This window comes from Bidens hawaiensis, unplaced genomic scaffold (assembly GCF_021521415.1).
Source record: "Bidens hawaiensis isolate Kalapana, Puna unplaced genomic scaffold, B.hawaiensis_p1.1 tig00031709_1, whole genome shotgun sequence".
Lineage (NCBI taxonomy): Eukaryota > Viridiplantae > Streptophyta > Magnoliopsida > Asterales > Asteraceae > Bidens > Bidens hawaiensis.
Window position 1 is genome coordinate 136,402 of NW_027495351.1, and position 7,922 is coordinate 144,323.

The 7,922-nt window shown below is 30.3% G+C and overlaps 1 non-coding gene across 1 annotated transcript; it reads right to left on the minus strand.

The window, feature by feature from the left end:
- Positions 1-6,382: 6,382 nt before the first annotated feature.
- On the minus strand, positions 6,383-6,454 carry TRNAG-UCC (transfer RNA glycine (anticodon UCC)). The gene has a single exon. It is a non-coding gene; the product is annotated as a tRNA-Gly (tRNA).
- Between the last annotated feature and the right edge of the window lie 1,468 nt (positions 6,455-7,922).

Genomic DNA, 7,922 nt, shown 5'->3' on the forward strand with positions numbered 1-7,922 from the left:
CTTTTTGTCATTTTCTATTTATCGCCAAGTAATTGCATGTTAACCTGTAAGTTTTAATATATTTTAGATTATTTATACTTCAAAAACTGTACCTGCACAAGTTGATCAACCTCGCAACATTACATGACATGAATTAAGTTTATATAACTTTATGTTTACCATTTTTTTTAATCGTTAGTAGCCGTATAACACGTAGTAATATTTATAGAAAGAAATATTGCATTAATATAAATCTTATTATTTGAGCAAGGTAGTGATTACATCGAAACAGAAGACAAGCGGGCAACAAGCTGCGCCGCTACCTTTTTTTTGAATATAATATACTTTCGAAAAAAAAGTAACAACATTTCTTGTAATAAATTTTCAAATATAATAATCATGAAATTCCTTATAGACGATTTGATTCTCCTTCAAAAATGACCCCTTACGAGATCTTGATTCGGGGGGCCAGGACACTCCGGAAGACATATTGCACGTAGAGAAGTACAAAAATTACAACCTTGGGTTGAAATGAAACGAGTACCTATCACGCAGTATACGTCATACGCCATAGTGTCGAAGCACATCCCTTAACAAAATAATTTGAATAACCAAGTAATTAGATGAAATACAACACGCATAAACATAAATAAACAAAATAAAAAATATCTAACCAGATAACATGACGACAATCAAAATGAGTAAACCAAAGTTCGTCGTGTACAGTTCATCCTTTTTTCTTTAGTTTTTTCTACATCCATACTACATAGACGTCTCGTATATATACACAAACATATAAATTATATTTAATTTTTATAATAATAACAGTGAAAGTGTTTAATATTTAATTAATATGCATTTATGCATATTATATTTTTATGATTCTTTGCATTTATTATACTTAATGTTTTCTTTTCTTTTAAAAAATAAAAAATAAAATTCTACAGGGCTATTTGTTTTTTTTGTTCTATTTCATGGGGTGATGATTAATAGCTGGATCATTGAGTTTTGGGTTTGAAATCTGGCTCAACGGGATTTTTTCAATATTGTGGGTTTTCATCTTGACGGTGTTCTTGGGTGAATCAGGGCTGGAGCGTCAAACTTAGTATCGACAATTGATATCCTCTCTCAGAAGGACCCACTCAAGTATTGGGGTTGTTTCTAGCGTTATTAAAAAAAAACATAATACACACTTGATATTTTTTTATATATCGAGACTTGGAGTTATTGTGAATATTATTCAAATTAATTAATAGTTGGATAATTTTCATCAAAATTGATTAGCATTTGTTTACTTGTTATAAAAGTTAACTAGATATGAAAATTAATGGTTAAATCATTTAACTTTGGTTTAATTGTTATAAAATCAATGGCATTGCAAGTAATCTCCTTCATAGTATTTTTATTTTATTTTAAACACAAAACTCACACACACATTAATCCTAGTTTTCATAAACTAACGCTTTAGTTTCGTGAGATTGAGTCGTACCTCTGACTCATATCCCTATAGGACTAGGATCGAAACTAGTTTGCGGCGCAATTTAATATTTTCCTTCTTATTTATTACTTCGTACCAAATACAATTGGAATATGGATCCTCCAGCTATGGACTGCAAATAAAAAAATTAGTCAAATTTCACAATAAAAAGTATACAACCCACTTAAATGTTAAACCTAGTTAACAATTTTGTCTAAAATCATAATAACACAAAATCAAATCATCATCCTGCCAATAAAAATATTCACGATCTGACAGAAGTTTAGAACCCTTAACTTGAAATCAGCAGACCCGATTCATCTCAGTTTGTCATGACAAATCATCAATTCTAATATCGATCATCTCTAATATGAATTATTCTGAGAGTCTATTCTCATTTACCTATCTATGTTTATATATAATGGCTCATTTTTAATAGTCGTTCATGACATTTGAAATCTCATAGATAGCCTTGCAAGTTACAACAAAACTTAAGGAGTACAAAAGAGATCCGATTCAAATTATATCTCATAATGTTTCTTTCTTGTTGTCAGTTTGATCAATAATAAAGTATAGAAGTTGAACCTCATCAATAAAGATTGTTCAAATGTCATCGGTTTGTTTTGAAAATTCAGTAGGTTGAAAGATCGGGTTGAACGAATTAGTAAAGTATATATAGAAGTTGATTCTAAACAAACCCTCAAAGTTGAACCTCATAAAAGAATAATGTCAATCCGTTTATAGTGGAAAAGAAAGCAGATTGAATATTAACCATGACTTATCATAAGAAATTGTGTAAACATAACAGATGGAATAATAAGATCAGTTGTTGATGAAGCTTGAAAAAAAAAAGGTGCAAGCTCGCATTGAAAGGAAAACATGAAATTAGGCCTGTCACAAAGTTTGCGAGCCACTTCACAAACTGATCTAGGAGTAGGGCTGTTCACGAGCAGAGCTGAACCGAGCGAAGGCTTGCTCGTTGCTTGGCTCGTTTATAACCGAACAGAACCAAATGGCTGAAATTCAAACCGAGCGAAAATCGAAACGAGACAAAATCAAATCGAGTTAAAATGGGATCGAGCATTTTTTTTCACTCTAAAATTTAAATAAGAAACAAGTTTGAAGACTGTAAATAATATATTTTGTATACATATTAGTAGCTTTTAGACAAACGTGTAATATGTTGTAATTTTTTATGAGAAATAAATATGAACTGAGATATAATGAACATGCAAACAAACTTTATGTATTCTGAAAACTTAAAGCGAACAAATAAAACTATAAAATTGACGGAATTGAGAAAATTTTAAAGGGTTTAAAAAATTGTAACCTATATTTATGCGTGTTGTCTATTTATTTATATTTTTGTTCATATATAATTATATATAAAATAAATTAAAAATATTTGAGCCGAATCGAATCGAGCAGACCTTTGCTCGTTGCTTGGCTCATATACAAACCGAACTGAGCAGAGTGACTCATTTACAATCGAGCGGAAAAACGACCGACCATTTTCCGAGCGAGCGGTGAACAGTTTGAACGCCCCTAGCCTAACTCCCAAACACAACTTGCGAGCCTATGGGCCTAGGTTGTAAAATGGTTTAATAAGGACTTGCACCAAATAACTTGTTAGTAGGAGTTAGTCTTAGCAACTGGCTAAACTAATTTCACTAACTGACCAAGTTAGTCCCGTTAGGAGACTTAACTAACTATGGTCAACTAGAAGAGTTAGTCAAGGGTTGTGCTAACTGCTAAGTTTAAAGAGACCATTCCCGTAAGCTAACTAGCCTACCTAACAATGCATTATTGAGTTTTTTATTTAAGGGATTGGAAAAGAAAAGATAAGAAATTTTTTCTTTTTACATTGAAAGAAAAGAAAGAGAATAGAAAGAAAATTTATAGTTTTTTTCCTCCAAAACTTTCCAGCCAAATATGGTCTGATTCTGAAGGAAAGTTTATAGTCATGTGCAATATTACTAATTTATCCCATCTTTTCCATCCTATCTAACTCAATAATAAGGACATGACTTTAAAGTTACAATTTTTTTTTCCTATCTTTTCCTTCCTATCTAACTCAAGAATGTAATTAACCATTTTTTTTTATTCTTTTATTTTAACTCGAGAATGTCTTTTAAATATATAATTTCTTTTTCTTTCTTCCCATATCCAATCTTATCATTTCTTTTCCTTGTATTTTAAACCCGAGAATGCAGTGTAAAGTTAGCCGGTAACCTCGTTAGCTTGTTAATCAAGTTAATCCAGTTAACGTGGGGTTAGATTAGATCTGTTGGAAAGATAAGAGTGACTAAATTGAGGATATATATACAGATGCATAACCGACTAGGAGTAATCTACGGGACCTATCTATGGAAACAAATAATTACAATAGTAATGAATATATTGTTTACGAATAGGATTGTTGCCACTATTTGTAGAGGTTGCATCGTGCCACTATTCGTAGAGGTTCGGATTTGAAACTAGGTGTTTAATAAGTATTTTAATTCGTGCCACTATTCGTAGAGGTATTTGTAGAGGTTGCATCGTGCCACTATCCGTAGAGGTTTGGATTCGAAACTAGGTGACGCAGCCTAAAAGAAGTTTATAGCCCGTATAAACCCAATTATCACTTAAAACATTAATGTAGTCAACAATTTAGCCTAAAAGCATTAAAGCAGCAAAATTAAATCACAAGCCTTTTTAATAACATTCACAATCAATTAGAAGTTTAGAACCCACACGTCAAAATTGACAACCCCATTTACCATAAAACGGTATTCGGGAACATCAGCAATTCAAATAGCAAACATCTCAATCTGATTCATTTCGAAAGTCAACTCTCATTTCACTATCACTTCTCATATTACAAGGGCTCATTTTTGTGGTCGCACATGACAATTGTAATCTCAAGGGTAATGATAGGAAAATCAATCAGTAACGGATATGAAACGTGTAGAATTTGAAATAAATGGTAGAAATGGATAAGCTACGGGTCGATAGAAATACAGATACACCACTTGATCAAACCGTAAAGTGTCTAACACACGTTTAAGATACAAAAACCACCACCTAAACTTGTGATTAGATTCCAAATCTCACCATTCAAAATGCTAAATGTGAACTAGCAATGGAAAATTAATTTTAACTCAAAGTCTATTGAGAGAAAATTAACACAATTTATCAAAACATCAAAAAACTGATCTTAACCTTTCACCATTTGTTTGATACATAGGTATAAATTTTAATATAGAAGAAAATATTACATTCATCTTGGATACTTGGAAAAAAAAGATGACAAGAATTCTTATTATAAATATATAATAATCATAAAAGACTTTATAGATGATTTGATTCTCCATCAAAATCATGACCAAAGCGTGGTCTTAATTTGTGGGGCCACAATCTTTAACACATGTTCCGCCTATAGAAAGACAAGGCGCACAACCTTTGTTAAGCATGAAACAATCATCTACTGTCTTGCATCCTACAATATCAAAACGTCTTTCATCTGTCATTGTTTTCAACCACATCCCTAAACAAATAATTCGAATAACCAAATATTAGATGAAATACAAGACGTTGAAAAATAATTAAATACAAAAAATATTATCTAACCAGATGAAATGATGACAATAAACATGAATAGAATCAAAGTTTGTTGAGTATTCCTCATCCTTTTTCCTATGATTTTATTTGTTATGCACACTACATACATGTATGTGCTTATATATACATACAAGCATATAAATGTTGTGATATTCTCAATTAAATACACTTAATATGGACATTATACCCATTAGTATCATCACATTCATTATAGAGATTATGTGCACATAAATAAAATATCTTTCTTCGCTCTTGTTTTTAATTCTCTTTCCTTAATAACGATAAAAAATTAAAAATACATATTAGAAAAAATTGAGTATTTACTTAAAAAACAACCAAAATTTTCTTTTTAATGAGATATTTGTTTGCATTTACTCAAAATCTTTATGTAACCTAAAGCAATCTGCAATTATATCAATAATAAAGCACAATTCAATTTCAAAAACAAAAGAAAAAGAATATTCCTATTCCTATTCCTATTCTAGCAGGAAGATAGGATCAAGAAGGAAAAAAGGTAACGAGATAACTCGAACAAGGAAATAAATCAAGTATTTTGGATTAAAAAAAAAAGAAAAAACCCTTCAAGATAAACAAGCAGAGTTTCTTAATGACGAAACATTTTGAAAGTTGAACACTAATCAAATATTTAGGCCCGTAAACAAGACGAACGTTCAATGAACAGTTCATGAATCATTCGATAAGAAGTTCGTTCATGTTCGCTGAACGAACATGAACAAAAAGTTTATGTTCATTTACTTAAACGAACTAACAAGACACATGTTTTGTTCGTTCATTTATGTTTGTGAACGTTCGTTTATTATGTCCGTTTACGTTCATTTACATAGCTATAGAAAATAATTAAATATTATTTTTATTTTATAAAATTATATCACCCTAGTATGTTTTATATTATGTATGTTTATGCTTGTGTTCTTTTACGTATATTCATTTATTTCGTGAACTGTTCGTTTAGATTTTAAACGAACGAACACGAAAATGTCATTGCTCGTGCTCTTGTTACGTTCGGTTCATTTACAGGCCTACAAAATATCTAGCCTACAAAATATCTCAACTTCAAATCGTCAGTAATTTCGTTCTGTCTTTAAAATGAAGATATGTTTCCAATAATAAGTTGCTGCTATATGTGGATATCAATCTATCATCATCAAGATATAAACATGATACCATAAAAGTTATGATTTTAAATGAATATATTATATATACGCATAGGGAAAACAATAAAAATAAAAATATTCAGAAGTTAATTATTAAACTTCATCATTATTCAGGTATAAAGATATGATTAAGAATATTAAAAACATCTGCGTTTGCCGTGAGTCGAACCCGGGTCTATTGCTTGGAAGGCAATTATCCTAACCGTTGGACTACAAACGCTTTGATATGAATATCTTGTGGTGCAATCTCAAACTCTCTAAGCATCAAATAAATGTAATTACACTATAGATAGGTTTATTTTTTGCAATTTCAAAAGCCTTGTGTTGTATCAGCTGATTTGTCATTATTATGCCTATTAATAAATCAACTCATATATTATCTGATTTTATACCGAGAATCACTTGATTTATAATGAGACATTCAAGTCATGTTTTTGAGGTAGATGAGAGAATTGCAACATACCTACAGGGGCACAATGGTCCGACTGATGAATCTTAATAGTCTGTAGGGCTGTCTCGTGGGTAACCTAAATAAGGCAATGGCTTAGGCCTCCAAATTTATAGGGCCTCCGTTTTAAATTATAAATAAGAGTTATGTATTATGAGATTTTAAAAGTAGAGTTTTTTTAGGATTTGTAACTCATTGATGGGCCACAAGATAAGGAGAATTGCTTCACATCCATTATCACTGGATATCATTCATATTTTATAATTCTTGTATACTCTCTAGCGATATACGCATAAAGAAAAAATAAATAAAAGGGCCTCAACATTTTATTTAGTTTTAGGCCTCCGATAACGTTAAGCCGCCCCTAATGGTTTGGTAAGATATATCTTAAGCTTCAAGAAACACAGGCACGCTCACACAGTGAAAACTTAGTGTAATTTTTATTAGAAGAGTTAGAAGAGGACACTTAATCATAGATATGAATAATATGATCAATAGACGAATAAAACAATTAAAAAATGAAAGATATTAAGGAATTACATATACATTAGAAGACGTCGATTACCATATTATCGAGACACGTCAATGTAGAATGGATAGGAGTTGAGGTTTGGATGTTGGCGGTGCGTTAGAAGTTCAAAGAATAAAACCAAGGATTCAGTGCACTTGTAATCCAACATTTTATTATATTTTATTAGAAGAGTATGATAAGATAGGATATGTTTTATTTTTGCTATAACTTATAACTGTTGTAAATGCTTTTTTTTTTTTATATTAGTCATATCATTTAAACTTATACTATCTATTATTACTAACTTTAAATTAATATAATAATAATTTTTTGAGCGGTTTATGTTAATTATGTTTAAGGATATCTAATTTAATTTGTTGTGTTATATTGGTATAACCTAACAGGGATTTTAAATACAAAAAATAATTGGCATCTTTAAAAAATATATTTTATGAAAAAAGGAGTTTGGAATAAGGTGTTTGTATTTGAAAATTTTAAGAGTTGCCAACAAAAAAAAAAGTTTGAACCAAAGGGCTTAAACTTTAATTGATATAAGTTAAAATGATAGTTTACTTTTGAGATTGCATCGCACCATTATTCATAGAGGTTCGAATTCGAAACTAGGTTGCACAGTTTAATATTTTACTCCTTATGTGCATATATATTTATTTTAACATTACAACTTTCTACTATAATTTTAAAAACGAAGATACAATATGATACCCGCTT